Here is an 18,739-nt window from a genome sequence, read left to right as displayed (position 1 = left end):
ACAATAATAACTGAGTTTTCACAGTGTTTCATGGAAGGCAGTAAACAAGCAATCATGCCTTACGAGTACAGAGATGCACTGTTATCCACATACACATTCATTCATCTGAGGAACAAGCTGTGCTCATGCTGCATGACAACAGACAGAAAGCTCAATAGCTAAGAAAACTATAAACGTGCTGTACACGGGGACGTCCCTACCCATGTGCAAAGTACGCAGCTGCGTAGGGCACCAGGAAATTTGGGGCACCACATTTCCTGGTGCCCTACGCAGCTGCGTAGTGCTCCAGCCCCTGCTCTGCCTCTTCCCCATGGCCCCCGCCCCTGCTCTGCCCCAGCCCCGCCCCCACTCTCCTGAGAACATGGTAAGTGGAGCGACCCATCCCCATCCTGCTCCGCTCCCCTGGTTCCCAGCCGCGCCACCAGCGAGTGCTGGGTGGCAGTTCCTTCCTCCCCCCAAGGCTGGGAGCCAGGGAAGAAGAGCGGAGCAGGCTGGGGCTGGTTTCCCTCCAGACTCCCCCCCACAGAGGCTTGGGGGCCCCACACAACCCCCCCATGGGGGGGCTGCGTAGGGCACGAAATTGGCTAGGGACAACCCTGGCTATATATGATATGTAAGTTATCGTAGTCTTTAATAATTTTCTACAAAACATAATACAGGACATAACCAACCACAGTTCCATCATATTTCCAAAGGGAAAAGGTTCATCAACCAAAATAATGATCCCTTTCCTTTCACTCGTCTCCTGCCTCTTTGTCTTTCTGGCTGTCTTTCTATTATCATGTATTATATTGCTTTCTTAATCTAGTTTTCCATTACTTTGATATCAGAGATAATTCTGCACCATGATATTGCACTATTTTATATGGTTAAACACCAGCTCTATGATGCTGTTGACATGTTTATATGCTAAGAGGCTAATTCTGATCATATACCAGTTTAACTCCACTGACATTACTCCTGATTTACACTGGTATAAATGGGTTTAAAAAGTCGCTGTTAAAAAAAATTCTGAAACAAGTGGTATTGACTAACCTTAAAGTTACAGTGACTTTACAAGACCAGTTTATAAAGACCTCAACAAAGAAACATAGCTGAAAAAAGCTAATTTAGCAGCACCCCTGAGTCATCTCTAAATGTGAGTAGTTCAGTATCCTTGCAGGCTCTGGTGGGCTATTTATTGACTATGTCCTATTATTGCAGTGAAAACCGTCTGATACAAGATAATGTGAAAAGGTGGGATTTTTTTCTTTTTTTATAGAGGTCCACCTTGCTGACTACACATTTTCAACTGTAAAATTTATTTTTCTTCAAATGGCTTTTAGTTGCTAAACGGATCTATGGTGACAGCTATATTTCTCTTCAAATAAAAGTATTTCTTGTCTTATTGATTTTTTTCTGGGAGCAGAAAAGTGTTTTTATTACTTTTTAAAATGTTTTCAGCACATGAAATTGGGGAGAGAAAGGGTGTCTACACTGTAATGTAAGCCCAGTATTTGAACTCAGGCTCAAGTTTAACCCCCCGCTTCGTTCCACATATAAATTGCAGTAACCCAAGGCTTGGACCTAGGGTCTGAGGACCCCACAGGAGGTGGAGGGTCTGGGATGGAATCACTCCAGGACCCAGGCTTCAAGCCCTGTTTCTCTGTAGTGTTTAGATGCAGTCCCACTGGACTTGTGCTCGGGGAGTTGGCCAAACGTATTCCACAATCCCATGGGCCGACTTTCTGTCCTCTGGACAGTCAAGTTTTCCTACACTGCACCACAAACAAAGGGCTAGAGCAGACACTTTTTGGGAAGGTGCTAGGAAGTCTGGGATATGGGTGGTTGGACTCGGAACCACATAATGCACCGTAGATGCTCAAACCCTAGGTTAACAAACCCAGGGTCTGCTAAGGTGAGTTCTACTAACCATGGGTTTACAGTGCAGTGTAGACATACCCAAAGAAGGTGCTGCGTAAAGGCCTGATCCAAATTGCTTTGAAGTTAATATAAAGCTTCCCATTGACTTTCAGTGGGCTTTGGATCAAATCCTAGAAGCTAGGATAGGAAGATTTAGAGACAGTGGGAGTTTTCCATCGAATTCAATTGAGGCCAGGAATCCTCCCTGTAATTCTTTTGCTCCTGGGTCATAAGGGTTTGAGATGCACATAGGAAATGTGGTTAGAGACTGTGATAGGTTTGGGCTTTTTGATTGCACAAGCACCAAGTAAAATAAAACTGAAACGCTACAGACATTTCCTGCTTGTTTGTTGTTTGTTCACTCTGGGCCTTGTGGGGAGTTTCTCGCTAGCTGCACAGACACTGACTCTGCTTCACAGTACAACTGAGAAATACAGACTTTAGTGTTATATCTGGATCCAGCAGAGAAGGAGATAGAACATGGCCTGATCTACATTATGAGTTTAGGTCGAATTTAGCAGCATTAAATTGAACTAACCCTACATCCGTCCACACAACGAAGCCATTTACTTCGACATAAAGGGCTCTTAATATCGATATCTGTACTTCTCCCCGATGAGGAGAGTAGCGCTGAAATCTGTATTGCCATTTCGAATTAGGTTTAGTGTGGCTGCAATTCAACGGTATTGGCCTCTGGGACCTATCCTACAGTGCACCATTGTGACCACTCTGGACAGCAAACTGAACTCGGATGCACTGGCCAGGTAGACAGGAAAAGCCCCGCGAACTTTTGAATTTCATTTCCTGTTTGCCCAGCGTGGAGAGCACAGGTGACCACTCAGAGCTCATCAGCACAGGTAACCATGCAGTCCAAGAATCGAAAAAGAGCACCAGCATGGACCGTATGGGAGGTACTGGATCTGATCGCTATATGGGGAGAGGATTCCGTGCTAGCAGAACTACGTTCCAAAAGACGAAATGCCAAAACATTTGAAAAAATCTCCAAGGGCATGATGGAGAGAGGCCACAATAGGGACTCACATCAGTGCCGCGTGAAAGTTAAGGAGCTCAGACAAGCCTACCAGAAAACCAAAGAAGCAAACGGAAGGTCCGGGTCAGAGCCGCAGACATACTGCTTCTACGCTGAGCTGCATGCAATTCTAGGGGGGCTGCCACCACTACACCACCCCTGACCATGGATTCCGAGGCGGGGGTAATCTCAGCCATGCCTGAGGATTCTGCGGGCAGGGAAGATGAGGAGGAGGAGGAGGACGAGCTTGCGGAGAGCTCACAGCACTCTGTTCTCCCCAACAGCCAGGATCTTTTTCTCAGCCTGACTGAAGTACCCTCCCAATCCTCCCAAGGCAGTATCCCAGACCATGAAGACATGGAAGGGAATTCTGGTGAGTGTACCTTTGTAAATATAAAACATGGTTTAAAAGCAAGTGTTTTTTATTGATTAATTTGACCTGAGGACTTGGGATGCATTCGCGGTACAGCCACTGGAAAAGTCTGTTAACGTGTCTGGGGACAGAGCGGAAATCCTCCAGGGACATCTCCATGAAGCTCTCATGGAGGTACTTCAAAAGCCTTTGCAGAAGGTTTCTGGGCAGTGCAGCCTTATTCCGTCCTCCATGGTAGGACACTTGACCACACCATGCTAGTAGCAAGTAATCTGGTATCATTGCATGACAAAGCCTGGCAGCGTATGATCCCGGTGTTTGCTGGCATTCAAGCAACATCCGTCCTTTATCTCGCTGTGTTATCCTCGGGAGAGTAATATCGTTCATGGTAACCTGGTTGAAATACGGGAATTTAATTAAGGGGACAGAGGTGGCTATTCCTACTGGGCTGTTTGCCTGTGGCTGAAAAGAAAACCTTCCCTGCAGTTAGCCAAGCGGTGGGGGTGGGAGGGGGGGCATTGGCGCTGAGCTTTTCGCTTCTGGCTAGCAGGGATCTTCCCTGATGCCAGCCACGCAGTGGGGGGAGGAATAAAGCGATCATCCCAGAAAATTGGATGGGGGGGGTTAGTTTGGTTTCTGCAGGGATCTTCCCTGATACCAGCCACGCAATGGGGGGAGGGCCACGCGGTGGGGGGAGGGATAAAGCGATCATCCCAGAGAATTGGATGGGTGGGGGGCGTTAGTTTGGTTTCTGCTACTGCACGTTAACAGGAAAACCGCAGCACTCAACGAGCTTTGCTTGCTTGCACTGTAGGATAGGTCCCAGAGGAGGACGCTGCTTTTATGAAGGTTGCAGAAGCCGAAAGACAATGGCGTACCACGGCTGCATGCAAGCCAAATTCTGTTACCCGGACCTGCGTCTGATCTCTAACACCAAAGCCGCAGGCACTCAATATAAGATGCAAAATGCAATCTTGTACCGAAATCACATGTGCTATGTAATGTGAATAGTGTTGTTCACCGTGAAAGAGTATAAGCATTGTTCTGTAAAATGTATCTTTTTAAATACTTCTATCCCTTTTTTCCCTCCCGCGCTGCAAATTTTTCAAGCCTCCCTCCTCCGTCCTGAAGGCTATCTCAGATAAGGCGGCAAAAAAACCACACGCGAGACGAAATGTTCTCAGAAATCATGCAATTGACTCGAGATGAAAGAGCTCATCTGAATGAGTGGAAGGACACGGTATCACAGTACAGGAAAGCTGCCAGTGAACGTGAGGCCATGAGGGACGAACGTGAGGAGAGGAGGGACGCTCGAGATGAGAGGTGGCAGGATGCAACGCTGGGGCTGCTGCGTGAGCAAACGGACATGCTCCGGCATCTGGTGGAGCTTCAGGAACGGCAGCAGATCACAGACTGCTGCTGCAGCCCCTGTATAACTGCCCTCCCCCCCACCATGTTCCATAGCCTCCTCACCCAGATGCCCAAGAACGCGGGGGGGAGGCTCTGTGCACCCTCCCACTCCACCCCAGTGGACAGCCCAAGCAAAAGGCTGTCATTATTTTGAACTTTTGAAGTGGCCTTTTCCTTCCTTCCTATCCTCCTCCCAAACCCCACCCGGGCTACCTTGTCAGTTCTCTCCCTATGTTTATAATCAATTAATAAAGAATACATGATTTTTAAACAATAGTGACTTTATTTCCTTTGAAAGCAAGCTGTGATCGAAGGGGGGAGGGTGGGTTGCTTACAGGGAATGAGTCAATCAAGGGGGGGGTGTTCACCAAGGAGAAACAAACAGAACGTTCACATTGTAGCCTGGCCAGTCATGAAACTGGTTTTCAAAGTTTCTCTGATGCGCAGCGCTTCCTGGTGTGCTCTTCTAATCGTCCTGGTGTCTGGCTGCGCGTAATCAGCAGCCAGGCAATTTGCCTCAACCTCCCACCCTGCCATAAATGTCTCCCCTTTACTCTCACAGAGATTGTGGAGCACACAGCAAGCAGCAATAACAATGGGAATTTTGGTTTGGCTGAGGTCTGAGCAAGTCAGTAAAGTGCACCAGCGCGCTTTTAAACATCCAAATGCACATTCCACCACCATTCGGCACTTGCTCAGCCTATAGTTGAACAGGTCCTGACTACTGTCCAGGCTGCCTGTGTATGGCTTCATGAGCCATGGCATTAAGGGGTAGGCTGAGTCCCCAAGGATAACTATAGGCATCTCAACATCCCCAATTGTTATTTTCTGGTCTGAGAAGTAAATCCCTTGCTGCAGCCGTTTAAACAGATTAGTGTTCCTGAAGACACGCGCGTCATGAACCCTTCCCGGCCACCCCACGTTAATGTTGTGAAACGTCCCTTGTGATCCACCAGTGCTTGCAGCACCATTGAAAAGTACCCCTTTCAGTTTATGTACTCGCTGCCCGGGTGCTCCGGTGCCAAGATAGGGATATGGGTTTCATCTATTGCCCCACTACAGTTAGGGAATCCCATTGCAGCAAAGCCATATACTATGACCTGCACATTTCCCAGAGTCACTACCTTTGGTAGCAGCAGCTCAGTGATTGCTTTGGCTACTTGGATCACAGCAGCCCCCACAGTAGATTTGCCCACTCCAAAATGATTCCCGACTGACCGGTAGCTGTCTGGCGTTGCAAGCTTCCACAGGGCTATCGCCACTCGCTTCTCAACTGTGAAGGCTGCTCTCATCTTGGTATTCTGGTGCTTCAGGGCAGGGGAAAGCAAGTCACAAAGTTCCATGAAAGTACCCTCATGCATGCGAAAGTTTCGCAGCCACTGGGAATCATCCCAAACCTGCAACACTATGTGGTCCCACCAGTCTGTGCTTGTTTCCCAGGCCCAGAATTGGTATTCCACAGCTAGAACCTGCCCCATTAACAACATGATCTCCAAAGCGCCGGGACCCGCGGTTTGAGAGACTTCTGTGTCCATGTCCATGTCCTCATCACTCTTGTTGCCGCGCTGCAGTCGCCGCCTCCTCCTCGCCTGGTTTTGCAGGTTCTGGTTCAGCATAAACTGCATGATAATGTGCGAGGTGTTTACAATGTTCATGACTGCTGTCTTGAGCTGAGCGGGCTCCATGCTTGCCGTGGTATGGCGTCTGCACAGTTCACCCAGGAAAAAAAGTGCGAAATGGTTGTCTGCCATTGCTTTCCTGGAGGGAGGGGGAGGATTTACCCAGAACCACCCATGACAATGTTTTTGGACCCATCAGGCATTGGGATCTCAACCCAGAATTCCAATGGGCGGGGGAGACTGTGGGAACTATGGGATAGCTATGGGATAGCTACCCACAGTGCAATGCTCCGGAAGTCAACGGTAGCCTCGGTACATGGACGCACACTGCCAAATTAATGTGCTTAGTGTGGCTGCATGCACTCAACTTTATACAATCGGTTGCCAAAAATCAAATTCTGTAAATTCGGAGTAATCCCGTAGTGTAGACATATACCCACATAGCTGAGCTGATAGAAACAGCTGTCTGCTGTGGTAGCTTTTATTGGTCAGGCAGCAAAACTGAAACCAACATGAAAGTGAGGCTTGGGACAGAGAGAGTCCTCAAATATTTAAAGGGACAGGACATCACATTCCTTCAAAAAGTTTTCCAAACACACACACATTACGGTTTACATGACTAACATGAAACACTACAGAACCTAACTAAAAGTTGTGTGTGGACTACTGCAGACTCTTGAGTTGCAAGGGATTATTCTGCCCTGGAATAGCAACTCACTAATTAAACAATTTATAAATTCAGGTGCACAACTGTTTTTTCATACTCTCTTGGGCTACTGTGGTGATGGTGGTGTGGCAGTGTCCTGAACAACAGCCTTCTCAGTGAGTGTAGTTTGTGCCCAACAGCCACACGGAAATTCCTTACGTTTCCATGGTTCTTTGTCTCACCAATTCATGAGATGAACTGCTCAGTTCACGCTTAAGCCCAAAGAATCCTTCTCTGCAGTTTCCATTGCAACTGCTACTTCAACAGCCCTCTTGCATGTCCGTGCTGATACAGTCCCTAACTTCTTCCAGACCTGGTCCTTGTGTAATTCAGAGGCTAATTGGTCACACGGGGCATCACTTAATATTTGTCTGAATTGACAATATTCTGACAACTTCCTTAGCGCAGCAATGAACTGTGCTACTGACTCTCCACTTCCTGATGCCACTATGGAACCGATAGTGTTCTGCTGCCATTGATGGGATAGGAGAAAACTGTTCCTGCATTGTTGCAGTAATTACAGTGTACGTGGCAATTCCAGGCACAGTTGAAGACAACAGGTCACGCAGTAGTCCACGTGCCTTTCGACCCATCACTCTCAGCAAGATTGAAACTCATTGTCCATCTGCAGCAACTTGCTCGAAATGTTTGAGGTACACCACCCATGATTTGCGGTTGTCATCAAATTCACCAATGCTGCCCACAAAAATTGCCAATTCTCTGCTTTCCTGTTGGATGTCATGCCTACTGAATGTCTTCTCTGGGACAGGGAAATCCTTTTTTTGTAACCGCACTATCTGCATCGGTCACCCTCTGTTGGCTGTGTGTTTACATGGCAAACTGCAGAATTCCTCCTTTGGCTGTACTTGGACTGCCTCTGTTGCTATAGACCCTCAGTGCAGGCTAAGCTGTTTGTCTCTCTGCCTGGCCATGTTGTCAATCAATATGGTTCCTCCCTGCCCCCGCTTTGTCTCCACACTTGCTAGGCAGCAATGGCAGAAAACTCCTCTTGTGTTCTGCCATTAATTGCCAATTTCCTCCTCTCCGCTTTTGTTTGAACAGCTCTGTCAGTAACTGCAGAGTCCTTCTACTTTGTTCTATAGTTGTTTGCCTACTTCCCCTCTCTTGCTGGATGTTCTCACACTACCCCAGCAGCAGTCTGTCACCTTGTGCCTCTAGGTGAACTTTTCCCTTTTTTTAAATAGTATTATTTGTTTACTGCTTCATCTTCTGTCAGAGGCAGCACTGGACACTCGTGGGATAAAAATCCTGCATCACCAAATGTTATATGTGGACCCAGCAGAGAAGGAGCTAGCTGCCACCACAGAGAGCGTTGATAGAAACACAATCATCTGCTGTGGTTTCCTTTATTGTTCAGGCAGCAAAACAGAAACCAACACAGAAGTGAGGCTTTGCACTGGGGATGGGGGCATGCACAGACATTTAAAGGGACAAGACATCACATTTGGGGTTTATTGAAAGCTGTGTTCCAAGTGTGTTTGATTCTGTATTGCTTTGTGAGCCTGAAACCAGGCACTGATGGCAACCTTGCTCGTAGGTGGTTAAACTGAATTAAAACAAGCTGGAATAGTGTTCTGGCTCCGGCCCAAAACCCTAATGCCAGTCTTAGCTAAAATGCTGTCAAGGCGGGTTGCATAAAGAACAGCCAGTCCAAGACTGTGTGCTGTAGTGACTGCAGCCCCAGCACACAAAGGAGTGACAAGGGAATAGTGACCTGCCCTTTCCCTCGTTGCCCTTACCTGTGATGAGCACTCTGCTTTTCCCCTTGCCACAAAACTGCCAAAATCTTTCTTGGAGACAAGAGCCCTGACCCCTCACCCAGCCACCTAACACTCTCACTCCCTTCTCCCACCACACCCAACGTCTCCTTCCATGGTCCAGTGCCTGACCTTGGCCTATCACTGGAGGGAGTTCATAGGGGGAAGCTCTCTCCCTGCTCACTGCCTTCCTGGAAACCCCAAAGTTGTCTGCAGTAGGCATCTCTTTGCAGGCCTTCTGTCCAGCTGCATTTGCTCAGCTGCACCCCTGCTAGTGCATGAGGGAAGGGAACATTAAGTGTTCCTGTGGCTTCCGCACCACATGCATCCCCATTGGTCTGTTAGAGCACCAATGAAGTCACAGCACAAGCAGGGCAAGTGCTCCCCCTGCACCTTCCCTGCCTGGGCCCAAGAAGGGGTGTGCCTGATATAGGCTGGATCCTATCCCTGTACAGCCTGGGGGAGGAGGTAGGGAGAAGATGCTCAGAACCACTGCCTGGAAGGAAGGCTGGGAGTAATTTTAGGGAGGAACAGATTGAATTCAGGGTGTGGCTGAGACACATGGTGCCAGGAGCAGAAGGTTGAGAGGCCCCACTGTCATTTTGCTGGAGGGTAGAAGGGACAAAGGACGAGATCAATTGGCTGGGGCCAGGTAGAGGTTCCATTTGCTGGTGGGGAGGAGGCAGAGGATGAATTGGTTGATGTGGGGCAGACGATCAGTTTGTTAGTGGTGCTTGGGAGCTAAGAGATGGAGGCAGCAAGAAAGCAAAAGGCTTGGGAAGCTACTGGAAGAACTACAAAATATGGGGGTGGGTGGGTAGGAGTGGGGTGGAATCAAGAAAACCACATGTTGTGAAGGTTCTTCACACAAACTTTACATATGGGAGATCCATATTTTCACTAGGATTCTGTCCCCACAGATATTCAGATCCATTATAATCAAGACAGAGTGAAATAAAATGCAGCGGTATTGGGACCATATTACAAATCTCACAATAGCAATAGTTAATGAGTTGTCTTTCACAAAAGTACACAGAATATGCTCTTCCTTTAACCCCCTGGTGAACAAAGCAATGAGTCGAAATTATATCGTGGCAAGCAGGTCTTTTCATACTTCTTTTTATCATGAAAAGAACACATTCGCCTCCCTGCAGAGACTCCTTTCTAGTCTTACTAAAATGATGAGCACCCCTAGGCATTTCAGTTAGTCACAGTTTCAGCTGCAGTTCTTTTGGCAATTCTCCCCCCTCCCCCGAGAACTACAGCTACAGATGGAGGCAGCATGCCAACTTCGCTCCATGAGGTGATTTAGCCATTTGCTATCACTCAAATGCAGAGTATTTTTACATGGAATTTAGATTCCCTTCCATATTAACATATGCGGGACTATTTAAAGTCATATTTGAATGACTATATGAAAAAACCTTCAAATTGTCAAATCTAACTACAAAAACTTAAGACCATATATATTGTGATGCTTTAACTACAGTAAATATGTTGAAATATACCAATAGGATCTTGCCATGTTGGATAATTCAGTGCATCCTATGTCTGCAAGTGAGCAAAAATACTTGTTCACATTATTTCATGGAGATTAATATTTTTCCCTTTGCTATTTCACCAGAAAACTGGAATTCCTGATGGTGTTGTTTTTAATGTGCGCTTTTACTAAAGTTAAATGGATACATTGTACCCAATGAGACTTACTATCTAAATTTCCAAGGTAGATTTGGTTGTGCATAAATCCTGAACTACTAAATGTTTTATTCTCCTCAGGCTTGCTCTCTAGCTCTCTCCCACTATACTTGTAGCAATCTATATACACAATTTCCCCAAATATGATTTGATAAGTGTTTTGTAACTTTGGCAAACTACTGGATGAGTAAATCAATGTATGAACTATCTTAATACAAATCTGCTGCCTTGCTTTCCTTTCCACTAAGAATTATTTGGAGAGCAAATTCAGGGTTCCTGCATTGCTTTGTGCTCATCTCAACTTTTCTCATTTTCAGTCTTTAATATCTTTTTCTGGATGACTTGCCCTGATCACTGTGTTTAGGGGACTCTGTGTCTGACAGTTTCATTTGCCTGTATGAAACTGATACCAGTGCAACATGTGTGTTCGTGGGGCTTTTAACTCAAATTCATGCCTCCATTGGCTTCACTGGAAATGATGTTATAAAGACACAATCTTTCCTCTTCCAGCATTTTGTACCTTAACAAGCCCCCTTTTTATTCTATGCCATCACCATGGAGATCTGTCATAGGAGATGCATAATTTAACGCATGAGTCCAACCTATTGCAAATTGTTCTTGTGCCATCTTGTCCCTTGATCGTTACCTATTCAACATTTTCCAGGATAATGAACCCCACTGAGCTCTGTTCATCTCATTTCCAGTTTTGGACACATTTTGATAGCCTCTCTTCGCTGCATGAAGCTTTAACCAGATGAGATGTTTATAGACGCATAACGTTTTGGTTTTGTCAGCACTTTATTTTCAAATTTTTAACCAAAGAATAACCTTTGTTCTTATAATATTGCTTTAAACAACATGGGCAAAGCCAGAAGTGTCTCTTTTGGAAAGTGCTTTTCACCTTTTTGGTTACTGAAAGCAATTAACTGAGCAGAAGCCTCAAAAAGAACTAGGAACATAAAAACCTAACAAAATACTTTGATTAGTCTGGTTGTTTGTTGGTTTGGTTTTTGTTTTGTGTGTGTGTGTGTGTGTGTGTGTGTGTGAAATATTGTTGATATTATTGAAAACAATAGCTACTAATGCAGACAAGTATATCATCGAAACATCTGCCCACATTATAATAACAACCCATCATGAGAAACACCATAATTACAGCTATTATCTCTTAAAATGGTTGGGTAACTGTTGCATTAATCTGATTTGGAAAAGAAAGTTGCCTTTATGAAGTGAAACGTTTAATGGGGCTTTGCTGTGTAATTACATGTGGTAAAGTAGCTATGAAAGCCATTTTTGCATTAGGTTACAACAACAGATAATGAAATGCTATCATTTTCCGGCTGTTAGTTGCACCTGTATTTTCAGTAATTCCATGGAGAATTATGTCTCACTGAGGAATGCTTGCAGTTGGAAACACAAAAAAAAGACCACCAGTTACAACTATTGGGAGAGAAAAAGAAGGGAGCCATTTTTTAGTGAAGCAGTAGAATTTACCTCACACAAAGTGTTATTTTACAGTGCATCCTGTTTCTGGGATAGAAATGATCTCCCTGTTTGAAAATACGCTTAATAATTGATTACTGATTATTTTTTTAACCAAGCTTAAAGGGGCAATACCAATTTGCAATCCAAGGCTCCAGTTCTTCAAAGAGCTCTGTCCAGGCAGAATTTTGCACTAGTGAGGAGACCTATTGATCTCATAAGGCAGGGGTCGGCAACCTTTCAGAAGTGGTGTGCCGAGTCTTCATTTATTCACTCTAATTAATTTAAGGTTTCATGTGCCAGTCATACATTTTAACGTTTTTAGAAGGTCTCTTTCTATAAGTCTATAATATAGAACTAAACTATTGTTGTATGTAAAGTAAAAATATTTTTAAAATGTTTAAGAAGCTTCATTTAAAATTTAAATTAAAATGCAGAGCCCCCCGGACCGGTGGCCAGGACCCGGGCAGTGTGAGTGCCACTGAAAATCAGCTCGCGTGCTGCCTTTGGCACGCGTGCCATAGGTTGCCTACCCCTGTCATAAGGGCTACACACAGACTCACTTTCAGGATTTGAGCCCTCAAAAATGGAATTGATGGTAATTTCAGGTACTGTACTGCCCCCTGAAATTCCTGGTGGTTTAACAATCACATTTTACTATTTTCTGTACCTTGTTGATGCATCAAAAACACACACAGACAGCAAAAGAAACTGCCTGACTGTATAGGAAATCAAATCAAAGTGACTATACAGAAAGTTCCTTCCCCTGCACAAAGTAAACAAACCTGAAAAAACAGAGCAAGATATGTTTTTCCACTAACTTCTTTCAGAGCTAGCAATCTTAGGTGTTAGTTGTAATGACAGCAGGATGAAGTGGGAATTTGTTTTAGATTGATGGAAACATCTATTTCTAGTAAAACTGAACTAAATTCATCCCTGATGTAACGTCATTGGCTTTGATGGGGTTACACCAGGATTTAGTTTGGCCTAAAGAATTTGGGAATGGAACTACAGTGCTGCTAATTACCTGGATGGTATTTAAGGAGTTTGTATAACTAAGTATGGTACAGTTTTGTGTGTGTGTGTGTGTGTGTGTGTACGCGCATACCTTTATATGCAAACATAAATAATGTACAATGTATCTGTGTTCAGTTGGTTAGCCATGACAAAATAAAGGTGATTGTATATAGAATCACACAGAACTATAATAATCTGCTTATGCTGATTGATATCATTAATGATACAGTGCTTATCTGAGAGCTTTATTTTCTCTGTTACATCAGGATTTTTGGCATAGCGGTATCCCAAATTAAGCAGCTATATAGCAATGCAGCGCTTCTCTAGAGAAAGAGGATTGTCAGGAACAGGGACAGCCTAGACAGCATATAATTAATTCAATAACATAAACACCAAGGGGTCTATAGGCCTGATATCTGTGCTCTGAGCTCAAAATGACCTTCAGCAGTTGCAGATTTACAATGGAAAGATTTTTAGTTGGGACTGAAGAGAGAAAATAATCACTGGTAGAGAATCAGCTGTATTGTTTTTGATTTTCCTTTAGATCTCAAAGAAGGAAGCTCATATCAAATTGATATATTCAGTTCAACACATGGTTTTCAAATTCAGGAAAGGTGAACTCTGTTTGTTATGATTGGCCACATCAAATGTGGGAGCTAGTTACTGTACACATATAATAGGTACATATAACAACACCATAGAACTTCAAGGGCTGCAAGTTAGGGTGAATCTGTTTGCATGTCTTTGAGTTTTTTGGACACCAGAGCTACTTTAATTAATACATTAATAATGTCTGTGGAAGGATCTGCAGCCGATTATGGGTGGTTAGCAATAAATTGAAGATATTCTCTGGGGACAACACTATTTGAACTTTTAATTTCTGTCCAGACCCAAATATAACATCTGTCACTGTATATTTATATTTGTGTTATGTCCACGTTATTCAACTTCATAAAATAACAGTATTACAGTATCAAGAAAGAGAACTGGGTCATAGTTGAGAAATTCCAGAGAAAACACATATTTTATACTGGGTAGGAGTGTAGCTTTAATTCTGCCCTGGAGATAGGGATCTGCTTTGATTTCACATTCTTTTTGCAGGTTTTTTTAACCAAGTGGGGACAGAGGCCCAAAAAGCAGCAGCACCCAGATTCACTCGCAGTGGCACATCTAACCTTCCCAGCAGCCATTTTTCAACTGGAGTCGGGCCCAAACCAAAACCAGATTTCTGAATATCCCTGAAAAGTTGGGGAAGTTGCATTCCAGATCTGGTCTCTCACTAGGCCGGTCTGTGTTTTTAAATGGGTGAACGATTATAACCCAAATAGCAAGTTTATTTTCAGTTGATGAAGATAAAGACAACATGACTTCCTGGTTTTGAATTCCATGCAGAATCTTGTGTAAGGCTTGATAACTCTAGAACAGAAGTTCTCAAATTTCATTGCACCGCAACCCACTTCTGACAACAAAAATTATTACACCACCCGAGGAAGGGCGGGGGGGGGCGGGCGAAGCCTGAGCCCCACTGTCCTGGCAGGGTGGCCAAAGCCCAAGAGCTTCAGTCCCAGGCAGAGGGCCTGTAATCTGACCCCTCCCAACCAAGGCTGAAGCCCTTAGACTTTGGCTTCGGTCCCGGGCAGTGGGGCTTGGGCTTTGGCCCCAGTCTCAGGCCCCAAGTCTGAGCCAGCCCTGGCAACCCCATTAAAATGGGGTCGTAACCCACTTTGGGGTCCTGACCCACAGTTTGAAAACCGCTGCTCTAGAAGCCTCTGAAAGAGAGAGAGAGAGAATGTGCAAACACTGATGGGTTAGAATTTTCTATTGGAGCTGCTGTTTGAACAGATTGTTGTCAGTCTCTTGGTTTGGCTAGGATTTTCCTAACTTTGACAGCATGGCCAAACACAGTTTTTTATTTACCATCCTTTTATTTAATCCTTAGGAAATTGACTAATTCTCATGAGGATGAGAAACCAGGAGCTAGCTGATTTCCAGTGTTTTCCCTGTTCCAAAGGTGGCTAGGAGGTCTGGAGAGGACTCATTTAAGGACAGGAAGGAGAAAATTATGCTGTAGAAATCAGGTGGAGGTAGTGGTATGTGGAGGAGGGAAGTTTGGAGGTAGTCAGAATAAGTAATAGTTCTCCTATTGCATTCAAGGTGAGTATATTCATCCTAAGATTCCTTAAACAATTTTCCAGTACTGCAGCTGTCTTCCAGGAAGTCATCAGTGGACAGGTTAGGGAGTTTGCAAAAGAAATAATTGTGGTAATGTGTGTTCATAGAAACCATCCTTTTGTGTGCAACATAGTCTGAAAAAAATGTATCTGGAGGTCAGTGATGTGGGAGTAAACCTGACGCTACATGCTGTTTCCATAATGTTTGCCAAAGGTTGATCTTGCTGCCATATTTTTCAATATCTGCAATGCATATTGTCATGTTTTTTCTCCTGATGGTGCTCTTAGTCTCCATGATTTCCCATTGTCCTCTGATCAGGGCAGGTTGAAATTTTTCAGATGAAACATTTTCCCATTGGAAAATGGTGTTTTCATCAAAACTGGATCAGGCCAGTGATCCATCTAATCCAGTGTCTTCTGTCAGACAGTAGCCAGCACCAGGTGCTTAAGAGGAAGATGCTAGAAACCTCACAATGGACAGTTGTTAAATAACCTGCCCAGAGGGGGGGGTTCTTCATAACACCATCAGCCAGTAGTTGGCTCATGCCCTGAAGCATGAGCATTTTTACCCAACAATTTTTGATCTATTCTTTTTAATCTTTGCCTACTGCCTGGCCTGCTCGTAAGAGAAATCCACCCAGGGAAAGACTACTCTGCTCCCCTTTATGTAATGGGTTCAAAGATTGAAGAACAGTTATAAGTGTCTGTTTAGATTGTTGCAGTTTTGTCTGTAGTCCAGGGCAAGTGTGTGTGTGTGTGTGTGTGTGTGTGTGTGTGTGTGTGTGTGTGTGTGTGTGTGTGTGTGTGTGTGTGTGTGTACGCGCGCGAGCGCAGGACTGTGGGTACAACTCATGGGCACTCACCTGAGTGTCACCTGCATGGGCTTGCAGGAACTGATTATTGAGGGGAGGATTCAAAGCAAATCAAGTCGATATTTTGTTTCTTATTATACCATGTGAAATCTTAATGTAGATACTGTATGGTTTATTACAAGAGCAACAAATTAGTCTCACATCATTATACCAATATTTAAAGGCTCGTTTTAGTTTTCTTTTAACAGTTTCCATAAAAAGTCATCTAATGTTAGTGTAATCTTGGGCTTGTTTACTTTCCCATCTCATCTATGCTTTGATAAAGGATGATGGAGACTCTTTGCTTACCATTAAGGTCACTCAGACAGTGGTGTGTTAAGTTTTTTAAAAATTAGAAATTGTCTAGTTTAAAAAAACCTTTTGGAGACTTTTACTTTTAGATTCCAGTAAGTTACCAAACATTTTCTGTAAGGGCTTTATATCCTCTCTATTTTCTGAATGGGAAATTCACAGTTAGGCTCACTGGGCCTGTTTCTTGTCTCATATTGGTGTATTCACAGAAGCAATTCAAAGCAATCTGAGCCCAAGCATTCAAACATCATGAGTCAGGCTTCCTAAAATCAGGAGGTGGGCTTAAAAATCATTAGATTTCTTTTAAATATCTTTTACGATTTTGATTCATTTTATTTGCCTTCCGAGTCTTTAGGCTGCATTTGTGTCACAGTTTCAAACTTTTTTCCACAACCAGGAGGGCTAGAAACTTCTTTCTTTCTTTCTTTCTTTCTTTCTTTTAATGAAAACTAAGAATTCTTTTGCTCTCTTGATTTCAGCAGGTAGCGTTTTGCAAGCACTATCAAGTATCATGAAACTCGTGATAAAAATTACTAGAGTTGGCAATACTACAGACGCAAATCCAATGAGTTCCATAGAGTTACTGGAGTGGAGAAAAATTGCCAGCAAATCCACCTATTGCTCTTTTCTCCTTCCTTGTCAGTATGAAGCAGCTCTGTCAACATTCAAACGTCAGCATGGTACACCTGCAACTATATGGTTCCCATTTGGCTAGCGCTGGGGATTTGAGCCAATGACATTCAGTGCTCAAAGCGTGAGTCTTTACAGTTTGTATTAATGAGTCAAGCTCTCACTGTGAGATCTGTCCCAGACTCTCACCCTCTGCTCTGCGAAAGAGGCGAAAGTTGAACTCCTGGTCTTTGCTTTCCTTCCTCAGAGAGTTTTGCCCTAGTCTATAGGGGTATTTGGTGAACCCAGCCAGCTGTCCTACTCTGCCTTTCCCTTTTGCATTTTCTTCTATGGCTAAAAAGTTTTTAAAATGCTCTTTAGACAAACAGTATCGATATATAACTGATATTCTCAGAATGAGCACGTGAGGAGCAACCCAAAGGACTGGTCCTACGGTGTTTTAGATCACTGGCTTTCAACCTTTCCAGACTACTGTACCCCGTTCAGGAGTCTGATTTGTCTTGCATATGCCCTACTTTCACCTCATTTAAAAACGATTTGCTTACAAAATCAACATAAAAATACAAAGGTGTCACACTATTACTGAAAAATTGCTGACTTTCTAATTTTTACCATATAATTATAAAATAAATCAATTGGAATATAAATTTTGTACTTACATTTCCGTATATAGAGCAGTATCAACAAGTCATTGGCTGTATGAAATTTTAGTCTGTACTGACTTCACTAGTGCTTTTTCTGTAACCTGTTGTAAAACTAGACAAATATCTAGATGAATTGATGTCCCCGCTGGAAGACCTCTGTGTACCCTCAGGGATACAGGTACTCCGGGTTGACAGCCACTCTTTTAGAATTTTTCCAAAAGAGGTATGAAAACAAATTGAGATAATCCAGCGAAAAATTCCCTAGATTTTTAAACTTTCATTTCTCTCTCTCTATCAATTAATTTTTCAGCAACTCACCATGAAAAATTCAAATAGTCTCAAAGTTTATTGTAGCAGTGTGGTCCAGGGCCGCCGAGAGTGAGTTTGGGCCCCGGTGAAAAAAATTTTTCGGGCCCCCCAGCAAGGGCCGGGGGGGGGGGTGAAGCCAGGCCCTGGTCCCCCTTCCACACCACCGGGTCCCGGTAATTTGTACCGGCTCCTCCCCCCCCCCCGCCGTCGGCGCTGGGGTGGTCACACCGCTCCAGCCCTGAAGGGGTTAAAGCAGCCCTGGAGAGGGCTTCAGCTGGAAAAGGTAGGCTGATGGGGAAAGCAGCCACAGCTGTGGCCAGCTTAATCAGGGCCCAGCTGGCCCTTATAAGAGGGCAGTGGGCCAGAAGCTAGCACAGACATTCTCTCTCTAGCTTTTTGAGAGAGAAGGACCTGGCTGCCTGGGAGCTGAGAGGGTACCTGAGGTGGAGCAGTGCTGGGAAAGGGCAGAGGGAGCTAGGGAGCTCCAGCCAGGAAAAACCCCAAGCTGCAAGCTTTGCTCAAAGGGGCCAAATAGGTACTGGGGCTGCAGAGGGGCAGCCAGGGTGGCTCCAGGCACCAGCGCACCAAGTGCGTGCCTGGGGTGGCAAGCCGCGGGGGGCGGCCTGCTGGTCGCTGTGGGGGTGGCAGTCAAGGAGATTTCGGCGGCATGCCTGCGGGAGGTCCACCAGTCCCACAGCTTCGGCGGCAATTCGGCAGCGGATACGCCGAAGCCACGGGACCGACGGACCTCCCGCAGGCATGCCACCAAATCTGCATTACCATAGGACCTCCCACAGGTGCGCTGCTGAA

This window comes from Malaclemys terrapin, chromosome 2 (genome assembly GCF_027887155.1).
Source record: "Malaclemys terrapin pileata isolate rMalTer1 chromosome 2, rMalTer1.hap1, whole genome shotgun sequence".
NCBI lineage: Eukaryota > Metazoa > Chordata > Testudines > Emydidae > Malaclemys > Malaclemys terrapin.
This window is presented reverse-complemented; position numbering follows the sequence as displayed.